This window comes from Passer domesticus, chromosome 5, assembly GCF_036417665.1.
Source record: "Passer domesticus isolate bPasDom1 chromosome 5, bPasDom1.hap1, whole genome shotgun sequence".
In the NCBI taxonomy this organism is placed as follows: Eukaryota; Metazoa; Chordata; class Aves; order Passeriformes; family Passeridae; genus Passer; species Passer domesticus.
In genome coordinates this window covers 22,153,730-22,175,957 of record NC_087478.1, presented here as the reverse complement: position 1 = coordinate 22,175,957, position 22,228 = coordinate 22,153,730, and the positions used below count along the sequence as shown (strand labels likewise).

The window sequence follows — 22,228 nt, the reverse complement described above, 5'->3', positions numbered from 1 at the left end:
TATTCATGGAAAAATAATGCTCACGGGCCCCAAAAACTGCTTGGTGCACTAACTTGATTTCATAGCAAAATTGATTACATTTCAGTGCAAAATTAATTATTGTTTGCCACTTTTCAGAACTCCTGACAGTGATTTAGTTCAAGTCTGATGGAAGGGTGAAGCTATGTGGTCATGACCACTGGAGAATTGTGAGCAAAGATTAGCTAAGAAACCATGTCTTGAATTTTACTCTTAAAATTTTTATCTCTATAACTCCAACAGGCTGAAAGTAGTAAAAAAAAGGTTTCTCTAAGTCTGATAACTCACCCAGCATACCATATTTGTGATTCTTTCAGACGTAGCAACTTCTTTTGTGTAATAGAACATAGTTAAGGTGACTGTTCTCATTATGGCCTCCTACCAAGCTTGGCTCATGTAGTCATCTCTGAGCATGTGAGCTGAGATGAAGAGGTGTACCCCAGGAAGTTAAAAAAATGTAATTTCAGGTCAGCATCAAATGTGTTGTACATCATCAGGCCTTAGATGTGGAAAAACAGAATTTTTACCCCCTCCTAAGGTTCAGCTATTGAAATATTTCAACAGATATTATTTATTACAATGACACCCACGTTTGTACACTCAGGTATCACAGGGACAAGGCTGAAAGAGTGTTTAGTGAGATAATGCAAGTATGGGAACCATATTGTTCTCTTACAGATCTCAATTCAAGGAAAACTTAGTGCAGAATTTATGCTAGAAAGTGTGGTCAAGAGGGATCTCCATTTTCTGTACCATCAAGTTGTGATGGGAAGGCAATGATTTTGAGGGGCAGTTAAGAAAGCCTGTAAAGACAATCCCATTCTAACTATGTTTACTCTATCTAAGAAGAGTAGAAGGCAAATATCTTAAAAAAAAAAAAAAAAAAAAAAATTAACCTTTCAGAGTGAAGATTGCCAGAAAGGAATATTGTATAGATTGTCCTTTTAGGCTTCTTAAATATGTGAAAGTACCTTTTGAATGGTAGGATTTTACAGTCATTTTTTCTTCCTGAGATAAAAAAAAAAGGAGACAGAAGTAGTTAAGGTGGTTTTCTGGGTTTTTTTTTCTTCTTCATAAAGACAAGATTAAAGGACTATTCAGATAAAATCTTCACTCTTTTTTTTATCTCTGTTTCTTTTTCTGCCAGAAAGAAAAAAAGAGCATGTTATCTAGACTTTAAATGTAGAACAATCCTTTAAATCCTCATTATTCTGAAGATTATAAAGATTACAAGTCTCTACAATACTTCCTGAAAACAGACACAAAGAAATGACAAGCAAGTATCTAAATGAGGGACCAAGAATTTTTTCTTTCAAACACTGAAAGAAAAAAGAGAAAAGACACATAGGATTAGCTGTCTTTCTGCCATTCTGTCCTCAAAGCTCTATGAAAGAGATGAACATGAATTAGAGAGAATGGCCCAAAAGTCTGTAAGTAGGTTTCTTAATACAAAATATGCTAATCTGCAGAGCACAGAATCAGCTGCATTTCCAAAGGTGCTCAGTATTGGAAAGATGTATGAATATGAAAGTTAAAATCCTGCTTAGAAAAATGGATGAGCAAGCTCTGCATTACAAAGATTCACTTTAAAATTCTGCCTATTCCAGTTTTACTTATGCAATTTATGATCATTTAAGGTCAACTTTTGCTTTTATTTCATACCACACATGAGCCACACACCACTGCTGTTTTTTATTCCAAGGCTATTTTCAAATTTCTCTTTGAAAATTAATTTGCCAATTCTAGCAAATTTTTCATTTTTCCAACATGTTTGAACTTTTATTGAAGTACTTTGCCTAGACCATGCACAAGATAGAATGCACAGAAGATGTGGTAGCTTTAAACTGAGCTGAGTTCATGTTCTCTTAGACTACACTTAGAAGTAAATAATTTGAAAGCAGTGAAAAAATGATTGTGTATCTTTGAATTAAGATCTGTTTTTCTTAATATAGCCATCAGAAATGCCAGGTCATCCTGCTAAAAACCAAATTGCTTCTGAAATATCTGGTATCTTTCCATAAAAATTAACCAAATTGGTTCCATAGTGGACGGAATGGGTGGAGTTTAAAAAAAAGGTCAAATTCTCTGACCAATAAAAATGTACAAAAGAGCAGTACTATTTGCCATAGTTTTCAAACAGCAAGTTGTTCTTGATCTCTTTTTTGGTTCTTTATTCTGGATAAACTGAAATTCAGAACCCTACAATGTGAGGCAATGTTTTGAGAAAGAATCAGATGTGGAGTCTTGATGCCTAATTTATTAAGAAAATTAAGTGTATTAAATTGTGCTGACTGTGTATCTCCCCATATAATTTAATTGGGCAATTTCTAAGCAAATCAAGAGGTAGAAATCTCAGAGACAAAAGATTTTTATGTCTTTTGTAGCATTTTCAAGGTGAGTGGAGGATAGAGACCAAAATAAGGAAAAGCAGGAGTGAATTTGGCCCACTGAATGATGCCAAGAAAAAAATCAACATGTATATTCTCTGAGGTACCAGTAATGCATCCTGACACAGGAACACTAAAAAATAAAAGACACAGCTAGGCCACTATTGCACCACAGGACTTATTAAGGAGACCTAAATATAGTGTGGAGGAAATCAGCTGTCACTCATTCTGCATCTCATGGGACTACCTTGGCTTTAAATAATTGAAATTCTGAAAAAAAATAATCATTCTACTACATTCACTAGTGTTTTTTCTAAAAAGACTTCTAGCATTGATGATTTTCTGTCTGTCAAAATTTGTAGCTGATTTATATGTTTACAAAATCATGACACTACTTAAAATTAAAATAATTTATTTAGTATTTTAGAAATGCCATATATATGACAGTTAAAGTATGAAGTCAGTTTGTATTACCTTCTGTTGAAATGTGATCAAACTTAAAGGTTTTTTCCTCTCTGATTTCTGTATAGGTTTTCTTAGAACAAGTGTGACAAATGTTTGCTATCTATATTTTCCAGATTTAGTGTTGAAAAATTTTTATGGAAGAACTCAGAATTTGTATTCGGATGAGTTTTTAATAGATTACATGATAGATTCTAATATATGCATACTATCTTTCCTTTTTTTATGTGTGTGCATTCTGTATATAAATTGTTTTCATTGGGGTATAGAAGGATTTCCACTGAGGATGTTTGTCTGTTTGTTATTTTTCTCTGGGGTTGGAGAGATTATTAGCAGAGAGCTAATAACAAAACATTGTTGTTACTTCTGAAATTGCAGCCCCTTATCTCAATGACTGAGCTGGAAGCAGAAACACAGTTTTCTCAGGGAAGATTTTGTTGCAGCAACAGAACACCTGCTGAAAGACTTCAAGTCTCTCAAGTCTGTTAATAATCACTTGACTGAGAAATCCAGAAATTTACCAAAGGAAAGCCTTCACAATGATACTTGCAAAAATGAACGAGCATAGAAGGAAGCACTCTGCAAAGATCCAAAGATCTTGGAAGGACTGAATAAAACTTAAAGTAATGTAGATGTTTTGAGACTGGATTTTGAGTGGAAACTTTTATTGCTTTTCCAAAAGGCAATGTACTTCCTGAGTTTCTCTAGGAGTTATCTGTGGTTGTTTAGATATCTTTGACTACTCTGGTCTTCTTTGCTGTCTTGTCCTTGAGAGTACTTTAAAAAATAATCTTCAGAATCACATTTGGTGGTGCTCTGGAAGCAGGAAAGAACTACTTTGCAGCAGAACTGGCAGAGGAGGAGATGGCATCAGGATATGGATGGCTAGCACAGACAGTCTCATCTGCTTGGAGCAGGTGCTTGACAGTGACTCTGCAGACCATGATGGTGCCCATGAGCCTACAGATGCCTAGCCTTGGTAAGTTTGCACAAGCCAGCTTGATCAGGTATGTATTGAGATAGCTGATTCACTGTTATGGTATTACAAATTTCCTGGTAAATATGTACCATCAATTTCTCTATTTCCTGTAAAAGTTTTCAAAAATCTTAAAATTTTGAAAAAAAAAAAAGTTGTTTAATAAAATACATCTGTCTTAACTATCTGAACGCCTTGCAATTATTAGGTTTCTTCCAATTCCTTTAATCATCAGTCCTCAAATTATTGTCACAGTTTATGCAGAAATTTATTCTAGCATATGCTTCTTTTCCTTGCTGTAAGAAACCTGTTGTATGAGTGAGTTCTTCACTAATGATCCTTATTCCTTTTTCAGATGCGTAATAATTACATGTTCTTCTGGAAGGGGCTAAAGTGTTTTGTTGGCATGTTGAGGTTTTCTTTCCAACCTGTATTTCATTCTCTTTAATGGAAATTAAATCTTTATTTGGTTTTAGAGGAATTTCCAGAACATGGTCCTCTTGGATCTATGTCAAAAATACTTGTAGAAGCAACATGTAGAAAGATGAGTAACAGAACTTAAATGATGACCATTACCAAAATAATACAAATTCCATTATAAGATTACTACCTCTAATTTAACAACATAGCAGACACTCATTAAAATATATTTTCTTCTTTTTCCTTTTCAGAAGCCAACAAAACAGCTCTACAAAATGCCAAACTGACAGCAGTGGAATTAGTTCTGTCTGCCTGGTAGACAAAGCATAGCAACCAAGCTGGATTTCTTTAAATTTTAGTATGTTTGTCAGACTTGTCTTTTCCCTCTGCTCTATGCAATGGCTCTTTGTTCATTGACATTAATTGTACATTTCTATTTAGTCCAAAGACCTTTAGCTCAACTCCCAAATACAGAAACTAACTGCTTGCTAATTTCCATTTCAGCAACATGCAACTATGATAAACTGTGTGTTTGTCAAAATAAAAAGAAGTATGAGAAGAAAAAAGGACACTGTTTCAGATTATTGGCTAAGACAAGTCCTGTTCTTGAATCTTCCACTTACTGCTAGCAATTCTAAGTACTTCAAGGAGCAAATTTTTTTGAATAGTTACTACTAAGAAGTAGGAAGTACAACCCATTAAAAATAACTTGAGTCTTGCGATAGTGGGTAGGAGAATGATTAACTGCATTGACATCAAGGATGAAAAATTTGTGTAAGGGCAAATCTAGCCCATCTGTGAATAGAAAAGGTTTCTAGGATGACAATTATCCTATTCTTTCCATTTTTCAGGGAAGGGGTTGAACTATTTTAGAGGTAGGAGTGACTCCCTGGAGAGCTCTATACTAGCTAAGGGTGGTTGGGAGGGCGGGAGGGAGGGAGGGAGAGAGGAAGGGAAGGGAGTTCACATTTTTTCCCCAGCCTCTGAAGTAAAAAAGATACATCGTTCAATAATTTTAGAAAGTACTTTATAAAAATAAGAATTTTTGTAATTGTAATTGTATTAAAATATAAATTTTAATTGAATAAAAATGTTTTAATCTAAAAAATCTAACCAATTTCAGACAACTCAGATGCAAACACTGTGCCAGACTTCACAAACACACTTAGAAGGACGTCTCCTCTTTCCTATCAAATCCACATATGGATGGATTGATATCATCAAGATGAGTGGTATAACTGATATACCTAAAGGATAGGAAGCCATCTAGGTCCAGAGGGACCTAGACTAGCTCAAGAAGTGGGCCAGTGGAAACCTCATGAGGTCCAATAAGGCCATGCACAAGGTCACAAATCCTTTTCTCCTGCATTGCCAGGTTTAACTTCACCCCTTATTTCCAAACCCTCTCTTTATCCCTGCAGGTTCCCTTCAGCAAGCAAAAAATGAGGAAGGACACCCTATGGTCTATACTTAGCTGTTTTTTCTGACATTCCCACCTTCTCACACCTTTCCTCCACTTCAGTGTGAGTTCTTCCACTGGCTGCAACCTGCTTCTCTAGAGTAGGTTTTCCTTTGGTGGAAGGGAATAGCCAACCACTCTGCCATGGAGCAGCTCCTCACCCTGCTCGTCTGAGTTCAGTGTTTCTTGTGCTGTTTTACACTACTTTTACTCCTTCCTCCCCTCCCTGTTTGGTGTTCTGCCCTTTCTCAAATACAGTATCACAGAGGAGCCGTCACTGTGGCCGTGAGGCTCTTCTATCCCTGTGTGTGTTGGCCGGAGCTGGCTGGAGCCATCCATGTGCACCCTGGGCAGCCCCAGCCCCTCCTCACAGACACTGCCCTGCAGCCCCCTGGCCAGCACCTCACCACACACACCCAGTGCAAAGAGATACACAAGCTCCTTGAGAAGTTGCAGAGAGCCTTGTCTCAGAATTCTGGGAGAATAAGTCAAAACCCCATTATCTGCTTGATTCCTTTAAATACATACAGATACAAAAAACTGCTTTGGACTGTCCTTTATTTGCAGATAAGTTACACTATCTATTGCCATGAAGAACAGAAAAATTAGTTTATTGTTGTATTGGGTAACAACGCTTGACACATCCTTTGAAATCAAACAATAGAAAGGTGATGGTGCTCATTAAGAAAATTTTTTCTCAATAGGTAATGAAAACATTCAAGTGCTTACAGATTTTTTGCAAGATGCCTGTTCAGATCTGTATAAAATCAGATATGTAACAATTTTTTTTTTCAGACAGGGAAACTGAACAGAATACAGGAGATGGATATCAACTGGTATCTCTGTTTTAAATGCAATGCTGAGCAATGGCTTGAAAAATGAGGCAATTAAGGTTTGTTTATGAACAATTAGCTTGAGATCATGAACTACTCAGATGAGCAAAAAAAGTAAATTAGGTACATGTATAGAGAATACAAGAAAAATATTTGATTTTAGAACCAAGGAAGGATAATTATTTAGGAAATTATCCTGAAAAATCGGAATATGTTATTACTCCTATATGAGTAAAGTAACATGCAAAATAGCTGAAATCTACCAACAGTTTGTAGAAGGACATGTGAAACATGCGGGATGGTTTTAAGGACTGTCTTTCAGGGAATTTCTTGGTTCCTCCAGGGTGCTGAGAATCATGAGCCCTTGCTCATGCAGCTCTGTGAAGGAATGTGGCTGTACCAAGAACCAATTTCATTTGAATGTACTTGCTATTGTAATAATGCATTATCCCTTGAGTTCTTCTTACAGCACTAGTTCTTTTGGGCTCTCAAATTGGGATATCTTTGTGATCTGAGTTTGTTCAGAGAATTCCATACAGTCTCTGCTCTTTCCATATAATCTATTGTGATCATTGCACATATGAATAAAAACAGATGTATGAATGAACATAGTGACCTGTAATATTTGAGCTGCAGTCTCATATATCATTAAGAATTTTCATTCATCTACTGGGAAAATAATTATATCAAATGATTCAGATTTTTTTTTAAATAAAAACATATATTCCAAATAATGGAAGTAAACTGGAAAATAATTGACCTCTACTTAAATTCTATTAGTTTTGCACAACCTAGGGGGAAAAAAATATCATGTGGAAAATGTAACAAAATATAATTTCTCATCAGCACAATTCAAAGATTGGTTTTCTTATTCAATAACAATATCATTACAAGTCAAACTGACTTATGCAGCTGAAAAATGAGCTAAATGAGGGACTCTTTATCTCCCTCCTTGTGTTACAAATGCACAGACGATCTTTAGGTTGGGCTTAAAAGGAAAAGATGAAAAGGTTTTGTTGGGTGCCAAGCAATACTTTGTTCCAAAATTTACTGGTCTGAAAAAATAAGAAATAAAGTAAATTTTAACAGCTCTCTTAATGCAGATCCAGAGTTGAAGCTCTATTGGTTTTGTTACTTACTTTCTTTGCCTTAGGGAAAAAAATAGTTAGGCGAGCAATGTAACCATAATTAACTGGCCTATTAAAAAGAAAAACAATTTAAACATACAGGCAATAAAGAAAATTATTTCACTACAGTGCTGTTATTTCCAAACAGTGGCAAGGCTGAAGATTCTAAGCAGGTATACATGCACACAGAGCCCATAGATGTCCTACATATACATTCATACATAGCTATTTATATCCATAGATATAAATGTATATATCCACAGAGCACTCACATGAGAACAAGGTGCACCAGCACCCTCCTTCCCTCTCTGGCTGGATAGGATGGAGGTCCAGTGATGAGAAATATATATCCATATGTACAATATACATTGTACATCCAGCTGCTGCATTCACTTGGCCTGCCCAGTGTTGAGTTAAAGTTATTAAAATTTTTAGAGTGATGCTTCTGCCCGGATTAAGATGCAAACAAGACTATATGCCAAAGTCAATAGTATTAATTTTATTTAACAGTAAATTTGAAAGAGACAGAGTGTTTGTGAAAGGGATAGAAAAAGAGTGGGGGGAGATAAAGGTAGTGACAGAGACAGATTAAGTAGAAAATATAACCACTCTGTGGATACTAACAGCATCCTATTGATCCTCTTCATCAGGTTTTCTTGGTGGTGAGGGTGCCCTTGCAAAACCAGAGTCCAGTGAATTAATATACATTTGGGCAAGTGGGAATGCCCAGGCACCTCCCCTGGGGCGGGGGCAGTTTTACGCAGTCTCTTGTAAGAGACTCTGTGTAAGGGAGGATGGGTGTTCACTCCCTCTGACTAGAAGTTATGCCACACACCCAAAACTCTCCTCCTCTCCCCTAGGTTGTGGGGGAGTATATGCAAACATGGCCTCAGCAGATGGGCTTGTGGTCTGTGGCCTTCCCCACCCCGAACCCAGGCAGGGATGACTTTCAGGACAGCTGCTGGGTTTGGCTTTTTTTGTGGATGTATTTTTCCCTTTCAGCCTTGTTTCCTTCTCCCTAGACCTGAGATTATTGAACAATAGTATCACTTTTATCTTATCTCAAGTTCCCTTACATAGCTTAATTCACAACCCAAAGTTTCGGTTTGGAGGCATCTTCAGGGAGGGGTGGGCTTTGGTGGCTGCATCTTCTTTATAAAGTTTTGCCATAATGGACAAAAGTCCCCCCAGTAATGTTTGAGCCACGAACCATAACATTTCAGTCTGTGACTACCTGTAGCTGATCCTGGGTTCCAATATTTCCAGTTGTCAACATGTGGACATGTATGCCCTGAGTCATTGCCCCACTCCAGTTGCTGGTCACAGAAACACAGCTGGCCTAAATGAATTTTTTAGTGGTATATTAGTCTTACTTCAAGACTAGTGAACTCTGTTGATTGCAGGCAACCTTAAACTTTTTATATGTAGAAGAATGTAAGTGAAAGGTAGATTATTTTCAATAAAGGTTACACACAAATTAAAGTTTAAATTAAAATTTAAATTAAAATTTAAAATTTAATTGCAATGATAAGCACCAACTGCAAATCAGAAAAAAAACCTTCGTTTTGCTGCCATTGGCCCCAAGTTCCCCATATCAATACTCAGAATTGAGCTTCTGTGCACAGCACCACCATTTACCTCACAACTGAGCCCTATAAAAGTTAGATCCACATACTAGGGGTTTTTTTTTGCCACAGGTTTGAGGGAACTGACCTGTTGAACATTCTCTGAGTGCAAATAGTAAACATGGATGAAATCGCAGCCAGTGTTTTCAATAAAAATGTGTGTATGGCATCAGCCTTTCATAGATGACTCTGGCTAGCTTCTCTTCCCAAGAAACAACAAATTCAAACTTTCCTGCCAAGAATATTCAAAGTCTAGTCCTGTCCTACAGCTATGATAAAAGGATTACACTTTTTTCTTCTTTGAAATACCATAAGAAAAGAAAATCATCTAAAATTCACTGAGTCAGAGGTAGTATGAGTTGGTAAACAAGTAGTTTGGATTCTCTCAAAGGAATAGGGAATCATGGACACAAATTTCCACCTAATCTGGTTTGTGGACTTTATCCAGTGATTCATTAACACAAAACACAACAATCCTAAGGCTGGGTGGACTTTTAGAGCAGCTAAAAACCACATAAATGGTGGAATTTAGCTGCTCTAGAAGACTTTATTATATCCAGTTATTAGTTCTTGGAATAAAATATCTTAATTCACTTTTCAAGAGAGTTGTGAGACATGATCCCACAGATATTTTAAGAAAGTTTTGATCCTGCTATTCATTTTTCTAAATTTTCAATTGCACCATACTCTAGCAGTCTATGTTTTAGTGATTACAGCAGTTGCTGACTGGCTCACCACATGTTGTACAACACTAAGCCAATCACCACTCACCTCTGTGAAGCAAGATATTGTGTCCACTGCTGTATGAGTCTGTTAGATTTTCTGTCCACCTCACAGGTCTACTCAGGACTTTGTGATTAACAATCTAACACGTACCTCTGCCTGCTATTTCTTATTTCAAACATAAGAATATTTTTATTTTGCATTGCTCATGATTTGCTAAGATGTTGTGTCATTCAGTAATAACATTTAAGGTTTGTTAATCTTGTCCTAACAGGCTTAATATTTTCATTTACAGTTAACATTTTCAGAGGTACACTGATTTCATCATGTATATGTAAGATACTGGCACCCCATTTGAAACAATGTTTTGCTACAAATTCTCCCTGTAAAGTAATTTTAAGGAAAATAATGAACATTTTTGCCATACACCTCTCATTTCTGAAATCTCTGTCCTTGAATAAATCTTTTGCTTTTCTGTTAACTTCTCTCTCCCATTTTCCAGTGTTATCAGGCAGGTAGTTTTGCATCAGATTCTAAATATATCTGTCCTGGCAACAAGTTTATTTCTTTGATGGCAGTAAAGATGAAATAGAAACTGTATGTAATGACTTTGCAGTTTTTGACAGTGGCATGAGAGGCAAATGTGTGGTACCCATATATTGAAAGCAAAAAATAGAAGGATCTGGATATTTATAAATCCACAGCTGAACTTCAGCTCCTAGAAAAAATACTTGCATAAGTTATCAAACAATTCAGTAAATTCCTAGAAGAGAACAAAGGTGATGAGTGAGAGCATACATGGATCTGCCCAAATGAGGAAGTGTCAAACCCATCTTACTTGTTTTTATGACAGGGTAACACTCATTGTGAATCCTGGAAAAGCAGTGGATGTCAAATATCTTGATGTAAGTAAGGCTTTTGGCATTGTTTCACATGACATTTCATAAAGAAATTTAGGAATTCTTGTTTTCAGAAAGAATGGATGTAAACTGGAAAAGACAAGGATTATAAAGTACACTTAGGCAGGGATTATCAAAGAGAATGGCAGATTGCCATAACAATCTGCTCTAATTTTCAGCACTATTTTAAAATACCTATGTTTTGTATGTATGGCAGCCAGGAAAGGCATTTTCAGATGAGGCAAGTGTAAAAAATGCATATGCAGAAAGCACTAGTCATGTATGCAGTACTGGCCATCCATGTTTTGAAAATATTTACTCATACTGAAGTACATTTGACACAATAATGCTACTAGAAACCTGTGGGGAAAAGGCTGACTACTTTAAAAAAGAAAAATGGTTTTCCTTCTTTTAACTGCAAAGCAAAGGATAAGAAAATATATAAATGAGGTGATAAATCACTTTCCCACAGCCCACATTATGTGCATAAACTTAAGTGTAAAAAAAGCCTTATTTTAGGTAAAGGATGGTGTTGACATAAGAAAATGATGAATTTAATTTGCCCATAAATTAAATTAGGTTGTAAATTACAACAGTTCTAACCATCAGAGGAGTGACATTTAGTAGGGAGAAAGTGGTGGTGGGGAGGAAAGGGAGGGGAGGGAATTCAAACCTAATAAACTGATTAAGTTCTCTCTTGAAGCTAGTAAAGGAATTGTGATGAAGCAATGGCCTGCTATAATAGCTGGGACTGGTCTTCATGCTTCAAGAGAACCCTTCCTGTTCCAAATTCTTCATCTTACATCTAAATTTAAAATGTATAGAATAGATGTTAAACTTTTTGCAGTATGAACCTATATACCCTTGACAGTAAAAATCTGTGCTTTTTGCTACTCCTTAACACCACTCTGTGACAGCAGTCTGGGATCATGCCTCTGACATGCCACAGACTGCAGGATAGCATCTTTGGCATCTCACCACCATCCCTGCACTGGCTTCAGCAGCACTGAGTAGTAGCTCTGGCCTCCTGTGCACTCCATCCCATAACAATCCCTGCATTAATTGTTTTGCATGAGTTGTCAGATCTGATGGCAGCACTTCTGATTGTGCATGCTCCCTGGACATGAGTTAAATAGGAAGTCATGGGTGAATCTCCTGGGTCTGCCTGGGAGAGGCTTGTTCAGTACCAGCTGTTCAGTGGAATATTCCTCACATAATGTTTTGGTTCCAGTTGCAGCTAACTGGGTCCAGCTCCCTTCTGCTGTGCTGTGAGCCAAAGGTGCTTGAGTGTGCCTTCCTGGGCATAGAGTACACACCATGGAGATCTGTGCTACTGCAGCTGGACTGCTTCTGGTGAGCGGGACACACAGATTGAAAGTGAGGAAGTGAAGGGTGTCATAGAGAAAGCTGCATATCAATAACGTGCCCTGATCTCAGTTAACATGTGTGCTGTGGAATTAGCTGAACATTTGAGAGCTTTGGAACAAGTTGCCATTGCAACTAAGGACGAGCTCCTTCAGCTGTCTATTCAGGTCAGAAATTAACAGCCAGGTTTTTGTTACCTTTGTTTTGATTCTGAGGAGAGTGACTTATGCAAAAAGTATTTTTTTCATTTTCAGTTCAAGAGGCATTAGAATGTTCTGAGAGATATAACACTTTTGAAGTTTGAGAACTTTCTGAACATTAATGAATACCTATTTTCTCAAATAATATATATTTGTAATAAGCACTGATCGTTAAGTTGCTACAACAATGAAAATATTAACTCTCTTGCTTATATTGAAATGCAGAACTTCTTACTAGATATGTAATTTACAAATGTAGAACTCAAAAATATATTCTTAAAAATATAAGTAAACCAAATGCAAATACATTGGACATAACCAAAACATGTTCAATATAGGCTGTCTTTAAAAACAAATACATAAATAAAAAAATAATATTCAATAAAATATTCCTGAAGCCTTTTTGGGGAACTTAAACTAATGTAACTCAAAGTGGAGAACACTATTTGTTGCTTCTGAGACTACAGTTAGAAATTATTAATTCTTACATTCTATACCTCAAGCACTTCAAAGTTTGAATTGCATATTTATAACTATTTCATGCAAAGTTATTCCCAGTAAGGAACAAAAATACACACACACCAGTAGTTATATACATATTTCAAATTATAAATGAAAAGCATAAACAGCCTCTAAACAAAACAGTTGTCCTGAACTTATATTTCTGAGGTTCTAGAACTAGGAATTTTTTTCACACACCAAGCCTCTGCCACATTGACAGAAAATGGAAGTCTCCAAGAATGCCTGTAACTAGACCGACATCTTATATAGTTAAATAAGAAATTTAAATAATCATTTGGGGTACCATAATCCCCAAGGAGAATACATGCATATATATGTGCAAGAAGACAGAGAGAGAGAGAAGTATCTCTTAAAACTGTCAGTAATGACAAACTGAGTGTTGCAATATTCAGCACTGTAAAAGATCTGATTAATATATAATTTGATTTTCCATGTTTAGATTTACCATCTATAGATGCACTGAACAATGTCAACATCTCTGAGGATTGTTTAGTCACTGGAACAGGCTCCCCAGGAAAGTGGTCATGGCAGCAAGCCTGCCAGAGTTCAAGGAGCAAATGGATGATGCTTTTAGTTTCTAGTTTTAGACAGTCCTGAGAGTTGGACTTCATTATCCTTATGAGTCCCTTAAAATTTGAAATATTTTATGATCCTGTGATTCAATAGAGAATTCTTATGTTTTCCAGAAAATGGAGAGAAATTATTTTTTAATCTTTGCTGAAAAAAACATTATCTCATTTCTCAATATATCTTCTAGTGCTGATAAAAACAAAGTAAAGGAAAATATATAACTTGGAACATCTGAGAATACTAATGGTATTCATGTGGCATAAACACAGTGCAAATAATACCAAAATTCCTGTTAAAACCACAGATAACTAAGCTCCTGTTATTGTCCTGTTTAATTAGCATACACTTTTTGTCAAGTCAATGGAAAATACAGAGGAACTGACTGCTTTCATAGATATGCTGGGATAAGTAAGGAATTTTTCTGTTATATACAGCTTGTAAAATAGGTCTGAGAGAAAAGTCCAAAATAGTGTAACAGAACACAGTGTAAATGTGAGAGACTGAACATCTTGAACACACAGTATATTTTCACAGACAGGTGGTTTTTAAAAAAAAAAAGTATTTTGAAAAATTATTTGATTCAGGGGATGTTTATGCTCTTAAGACTTCCTTTGTTGGAATCCATGCCTGTTGAAGCAAATGATAAATCTCCCATTCATTCAACCATGCACTAAGAGGTTTTGCAAATCCTACTCAGAACATGCTGTTCTCAGATGATAGTTTGAGGAGCTGCCTAATCTGGCAGCCTGACAGAGGGAAAATGCTGCAGTTTTGTGCTTCCAAGACCAGCTTCCCAACAGGCACACACACACATGTACCCAGGACATGCACAAACGTATACACCCATGTACATGCAGATCAAAACAGACAGAAACCACAGTACTCAGGAAATCATAAACAGTACAGAATGACTCATCCTGTCCCCCTTTCTGGCTAATCACAATGAAAGCCAGTTAGTAGAAAATGGCATGTGCAACATGTAGCCCTTAGGAAGCTGGGCTCAAGCACTCAGGCTGCCTGGTAGCTGCCCTGGATCCCAGCCTTCTCAGCTGCTGGCACCTGAACGCAGAAGCCTTCAAGACCACAGCCCCATGCCAGTTGCTGGTACTCCAGCCTGCGTGCAAAGACATGCTGACACATTCCCACACACTGTACAGATTACTCCAGTAACCATCCTTGCACACTCAGCTTCTTCATTGGCTGGCCTCAGACCCCTGTCCCAGCTGCCTCTCACATAGACATGAAAGCCATGCTGTACTGCCTGGTTCAAAACTATGAACCCACCTCATACTCTGGTTCAAAACTGTGGCACCTCAGACTCTTTGGTTTCTCCAGTCCCTGAGGTAGCCAACTTTCAGACTCCCTGCTCTCACCGGGATCCAGCCCAGACTCTGGGGCCACTCTGATACCCAGCTGCTGAACCTCCTGCTTATTGGCTGATCTCTCTTGATGTACACCAGTGATTACACACTGAAGCACACATCTGAACACAATGAACCCCTTTTGTGATCTCTCCAGTTGCTCCCACCCCAGACATGCAGGCCCTGAGATTCCTGCTGCTGCACTCAAATCCCCAGACACACATGCACATGGGGACAGAGATCCCTGCACCTGGAAAAATAGTTAGAAATGGAGTGCAAATGAGAGGACAAGACAGATTCTTTGAAATTTTCCTTGCCTTTGATTGCAGAAGGCTGTTCCTGACATCTAGTAATGCCTCCCATATTTCCAAAGGCTGTTATCAACTCCCTCTCATAGAAGGATTAGGTTGGTGGCCACCCTGGGGCCATGGGCTGAGGCTCCCCCGTGACCCTCCTGACGAGGAGCCATCTCAGTGTGTCCCTGTGCTCTGATGAGGTTATTGAAGTTCCCCCAACTCTCATTGCTCCTCTGGGTTCCTTTGTGTTCATGGGCACGTGCCTTTGATCACATAAACTAATCATCACATGCCCACCTCCAATACATACCCTTCCTACCCCTCAGTCTTCAGCACAATGAATTTCTTAGAGATTCAACAACAAAAATATTTCTCTTTGGAAAATCAAATTTTGAAAGAAATTTAAGGTTAAGGGAGATAGTTCTGTGAGGAACTACAATTTATGAGAAAGATTGAAAATTTGCAGTTCATCAGAAGCTACAAGCAAAACTCAAGTTAGTAATTGAAAAGAGGGACATAGAGTGCACTAAAATGTCATATTTCCAGGAAAGCAGGTAAAAATATTTAAGGTATTAAAACTATGAAATATGCAAATGATCTGGAGAAGCCAAGGGAGGCTAAAAACAAAGATGTAAAAAAATTGTAGAAGGGAAGTGATGGAAAAGGAAAAAAATCAGCACGTTTGGAGGGTATTTCTAACAAATCTATTAAATCAAATAATAAAAAACCACACAAGACAAGTTAAAATTATTACAGGATTTATTCACATTGTAGTAGAATCTGATAAGAGAATAACAAAGAACTTTGATGTGGAGGATACTGAGGAATATGGCCAAATATAGATACATCAAATTGCACTGTTTTCTTATGTTAAGGCTCAGCAGGATAATAAAAGTTAGGATAACACTGCAGAGAAGAAAGATTTATAGATCCCAACCAACAATTATTGAGGAATTCCCATAAGGGAGAATTCTTCACAAGTCAGTATGGTAATATAGAAACAGGTAATTGGAAATAAAGTCCTTTGGGATGGATTCATTGGTCTGGTGCCTGTAAGGAGTAAGCATATGATACTAAGTATGAGTCAACTTCATCTGAAGACAATGGAAATTGTTAATAGCTGTCATTGACCAACCCTGATGACATCATTGTGGGACTTTCCAGTGGAGAAGAGAGTTAAATCCCTTCTTCCTCAGTGTCTGTCATAAAAGATCAGTGTCACTAAGCACAAGTGTGTGTGAGTGATGTGAGCCACTTGCTGTGCTGAGCCTGAGCTGTGACAGGCCACAGGCAAAGATGGCCTGGCCAAGAGATGTGGAGACAATAATGGGAATCTCAGGGCCGATGGCAACTTGTGGAAGGCAGTGAGATATCCAGCTGTGACCTATTATCCAAACCAAACCAAGATGCCTGCAAGTCCCACTTAAAAATAAATTGTCTCAGAAATTAAGCATACTGCTTAGAAAAGTGTTACAACTATGTAGGCTTTCTGGTACTTGTCTTTGTCTCTTTTTTTGTACAATCTACACTTTTCTTTCAGAGTTTTGTGTATCACTAGGTGTGTTCACTCAAGGCTGAGATTAGTTTTCCTGCAACTGCCAATGAGTTGCTAGTGTACTCTGTAACAGAGACACTTCAGCTGATAAAGCTGGAGGAATGGGTATGACAGATGAGTTTAGAAACCAGCCTGGTACAGTTCCAGTACTTTCACCGTGAAAGCAGACTAGTAAAAGCCTACAAAAGAAATTGCCATGAAGAAAAATATTGAGCAGAAAATGAAGGGGAAAAGGGACAGCAAGATTACAGGGTGAAATTTATCCAAAGTTATTCCACAGCATATTGCAAATTATTTACACAGTGGTGAGTGTGCTTTGGACTATATCAGGAATATTTGCAACTATAATGGGGAGGAGTTATTTTATAGACTATAAAAAGACAGTAAGCCTCCCAGAATATTCTTCCTATAGGACAGGTAGGACCTGCCTGCCTAATTTCAACTGCATTGAAGGTCAGCACAGGAAATAAACAATATGGAAGGAATTGCTTGTTTTTTCAGAAGACTGAGTTGCTCTAGTAATCTGTTTTGTAACTACAAAAACTTAATATTTTCACGAGGTGGACACACCTTATGTATGATAACACAAATATTTAATAATTTTCTTTGTTAGTCCTAAAATCTCAACTTTATTCCATTCTCCATCTCTGAAAGGTAAAACTGTTCGTCAGTAATGGAGGAAAGCAAATTGCATTTTGAACAGGAAAATTTAGTCAAAGGTGAAAAACTGCTTAAAATCAATAGAGCACAATCCACAGACATTTCACATGTGATAATGAAAAAGAAACAATGAAATTTCTTGCACTTAATGCAGTAGAGACTGTGGAAGAAAAGTGACCTAGAAACATATTTAACAAAATAATATTTTAAGATATAGCTATAAGGGATTTTCAAATGATGCTCACTTAAATCAATTTTAAAAACAAATCTGAAACTACATTAATTAAAATTACAGTAGTATTAGATCTGAAATGGCCACACTAGAAAAACCTTTAAACTGCTGTTGATACCACCACTCCAGCTGAAATTCCACTGACATTCTCTTTATTAATGCTCTTCAGCTGACGTTAATATTTCTGCAGCTTCAGACCGAAATTTAGCCTGTCACTTGAGGACATTTAAATAGCTCTACTTAGATATTTGTCATTTTCATTTGGAAATTGGCAAAACATTAAATTTTTGAGATTTCAAGCACTTTTATGACATCTTAATTCTGAAAAGTAAAATTTGGTAGACAGACTGAAAAACTTCAGTTGCTCTACTTAATTGTATTACTTTTCTAAACTGTGCAGCTGCATAAGAGGCTTTCAAAAGAGTTCTTGAACATGCAGTTGAAGCTGCTTAGCATAACATTTGTCCATTGCATCTTTGGAGTATCACTGCTGTGCTTAAATGCTAATTGGCAGAACATGTATTTGCACAACTTCTGAGGTTTTTGGGTTTTTAGCCAGTCTAAAATGGTTACACAACACCGGAACATTTTCATAGGTTCGTCTGAGGTAAACGTAGGAGTTGTTGTTCCAACTCTGCCTTTATTAACTTGATGCATGGTAGAAACTTTGTAGTATTCTGTGCAGTGACCTGATTAGTACAGCATAGGCAGAAGATTGAGGGGAAATTATTGTGGAAAGTGGTAATTTCTGCTAGTTTTTTTAAGTGTCCAATAGACATTACTAGATATGGTAGGAAAAAAGAGAAGTACTTTTTGTCATCTTGTCAACTTGATTCAAGAGCAAACACAAAACAATTCAAGTGCTTTCCATGATATACAAATTTTTATTTTAAGCAGCTTTGCACAACTCTGTACTGATTGTTATGTTTGAGAGGGTATTATGAATAGCATGTGGACTGATTGTTTTGTTGTGTAGCTTCTGATATGACGCAGGGTCATATCAGAAGCTACTACAAGACTTTACAACTGATTTTGTGGAGTTCACCTACTAAGGAATGCAAAGCTCTGTCAGACACTGTGATTCTGAGCACATCCTGACCACTGTCTAACAATAAATTAAAATGAGGTTAAAATAAGGGAGAAGCATAAGGCCTCATCAGAGGCCTCATCTTTTTAAATAAAGAGGATGTGTGAAGAAGTTTTAAACAGTAAATGTTTTTCCCAGCAATTGAAAATTACTAACACAAGGTTTAATAATTAGAAGTTATCTTTGTGTCTGACAATAAGTGGTTCTGACATACTGGATCTAAAAGGCATTTTTATTCTCAGGAGATGTTTCTTAGTATTCTATATCCTACCAGGGCTATGCAGTAAATCTTTCTTGCTTGACGCCTTTTTCTTCAATGCTCGCATGCTGGGATATCCCTCTAAGGCACCAGCTCTTTCTGTGCAGCATGTGTTCTTTACTGCAGAGTGACACAGATTCAGTGGCAGTGTTGAAAAAGCAGCAGTTTTGATAGACCACATTTTCTCTAAAAATGAGATAGCAGTCTGAATACCTGCTATTTCAGCAGGTAAGCTATGAGACCTGTGTTTCTAGTAATACAAAAGGTGATATTATATCTTCCTTACATTGGGGTCTCTTCTGGCTTTTTACAGGTTCTCAGATTTAGGAGGATTAATGGACACTGGACTTCAAGAGGATAGAGGCACCCAGACCTTTACTGATAAACTCCAATTCTATGTAATTGCAATGGGGAATCTCTAGACAGCTATTCACCAGCGTGCTGATATTCTGCAACATGATTCAGAGACACACAACTCCACAAATGAACTAAACAGAGGAATCTTTGGTACATAACCTCCACAGTATTTCATTCTGTGCCTACCTCAGAAGCCCTTTGGCCATGTTGCACAGTTATTTATGAAGCTCTGTATACAACTACTTCCTTTTGGAAGGATTAGGAGATAGGCTCAGCAGCATTTATAGATCACATGTCATAGAAAGGCTTGGGTTGGAAGGCACTGTAAAGATCATCTCCTTCCAACCCTCCCACCATGGGCATGTACACCTTCCACCAGATCTGATGTTGCTCAGAGCCCCATCCAACCTGGCCTTGAACACTTTCAGGGATGGGGCAGCCACTTTTTCCAGTGCTTCACTACATTCACATTAAATAATTCCTTCCTAATGTCTTTTTGTTCTCTCATATGCTTTCTACTCCATCTTCCCTCTCTTCTTACTGCACCTTGTTGTGATCCATCCCCTTCTGACTATTAAATTCTGTAACTCAGTATCAGTTACTGACTGGGCTCTTACTTTTGCAGTTGGTTCCAGCCACTTCCAATGAATGCACCACAGGATACAGCTGAGCCCATCTGTCAGGCTGGTGGCACCTCTGTGGAAACATACTTAGGAAAAGAGAGAGAGCACCAATTAAAAATATCACTGCAACCAGAGCTGTAGGAGGTGATCTGCAGTGGAACAGGTAACACCCCAAGAGGGGCCTTAGTCCAGGAATAAACCCCAAAGGAAATACATTCTCTGGAGGACCCATGCCAGTGCAGTGGAAACTAGGCCATGTGTGCTCTTGACTGCCAGCCAGCAACAGACCACCATGTAAATTTTGCATTTATGAATACTGGTTTGCATTCTTCTCTGGTTTAATTATCTTCTTTATAAGAGTCAGTATGAAGCACTCTCATTCTTTAGAAAAAATCCATGTCTGCTATATCAAAGAGCTCAAAAACAAATCCATTAAAGCATTAAAGATACTCATGCTTTCCTCAACTTCATTTTCTTCCTCACAGCTAACTTATGAGTTCAATTTCAACTCCCTATTCAGTTCTACCACTGTCTCTGGGCAAGTAAATCCTGCCCCACAACATGCAAACGACGAAAAAAGACAAACTAGGAAATTAAAATAATTTGAGATCTGTTATGGAGAAAAAAAATTACAATTTTAAAGAAAAAATATGTACATGGACTACTGCATAAAGGCACCTTAATAATGTAGGACTAGCACGATGATTATGACTGCAAAAGTATTAGGTTGATGGATGCATGTTTCACTGCAGAATTGTTTCAGAAATGCTCAAAGCAAAGGAATATGTCCAAATGTTTCTTGTCTATTTTTCTGCTCAATAAGAAAAGCCAGCTATAATAGTAATGAAAAGTGAAATAGTAATGAAAAATGAAAATATTTTTAAATGGGTGAAACAATTGCATCATAAGATATAACTTCTGATTTCTAATCATTTTCACTGCATACCTTTAAAATTGAAGCATGTTTCTTACTTAACTAAAGCAAGAGTTTTCATATAATTTAAAATAGCAAGGGAGTGTTATGATATTCTGAAGTTGTTTCAATATTTTTCTCTTTTTCAAAGTCAATCATTCTGCTCCTGATATCATATATATATATAAAACAATCTGAGTCAGAGAGATTCAATTTATAGAGTTACTCTCTCAGTGTTACTCTTTTCTCACAATCAGAACAGCCCTTCACTGTTCCTGTGAAGTTCAATATTTATTTGAGAACTATGGGAATGAAAAAGGCTAAATGTCCTGTAAAAATGTATTTATGCAGATAAAAGAATATTAGACTAATATTTCTGAACTTAAACTCTGTCAGCTTGGTGCTTAATGAGAAAACTGTGCTCAAAGGTTTTCTCTCATCTGCCATTCAATCTTTGAAGAAAGTTTTCTGGGTTAGATCCAAAAAAAGGACCTGAAGTGGGGCTTGGTGAGATTTAACAATGAGCTCAAAAGTATCAGCTCCAAATCCCTGATTTGGAGCAGCTGTAAAACCTCCACAGGTTTGTATGTTTTCTTAAAAGTCCTTTTTGCCACAGAAGAAAGAGAATCCTTCCAAAAGGGAGTCACAACACTTTCAACTGATTTTCCACACTACATTATCTCTGAAGAAGATTGCCTTTGCATTGACTGTGTCAGAAACCTACACAGGTCAGGTGCAGCAAATTTACATAAGCTACTATGTCTAGATGTGGCTTTGTGCAAGCACTGAACCCTTTGCATTACCAGTTCAGCTGTAGTTCAAACATAAATTTATTTTATCCACCTTCCCTAAAATCTGATGTTTATAGTTGGAATAACAGAATCATGGACTTGTTTAGGTTGGAAGGCACCCGTTGAGATCATCCAGCCCAAACCTCTTCTCAAGAGGGCTCATTTGGAGCAAGTTGAACATGTCCAATCAGATTTTTAATATCTTCTTGAACAGAGACTTCACAACCTCAGATTTATATCCAGTTAGTTTAAGTACTCCCTGATGTCCTTTTTCACTGAGGGTAAGGAACTCTTCTTTACTCCAGACTTTCCCTGTGATCTTAGGTTCTTTTTGCTCCTGAATGCAGTTCTTACTGATAAAGATGGGGTCAGAAAAGCCTTTGAGTACCTTGGCATGTTACATGTTATCTGTCACCAAATTCCATGCCCCATTCAGCAGAGGGGTACTGTTTTCCCTTTTGCTATTTCTGTACTTGTAGAATCCTTTCTTGTTTGCTTTGCTAGATTC

The 22,228-nt window shown here is 37.3% G+C and overlaps 1 long non-coding RNA gene across 1 annotated transcript; it reads right to left on the bottom strand.

The window, feature by feature from the left end:
* Positions 1-16,060: 16,060 nt before the first annotated feature.
* Positions 16,061-20,899, bottom strand: LOC135301281 (uncharacterized). The gene is made up of 3 exons (XR_010363020.1): positions 19,580-20,899; positions 19,049-19,156; positions 16,061-16,293 (listed from the first exon to the last, which is right to left on the bottom strand). It is a non-coding gene; the product is annotated as an uncharacterized LOC135301281 (long non-coding RNA).
* Between the last annotated feature and the right edge of the window lie 1,329 nt (positions 20,900-22,228).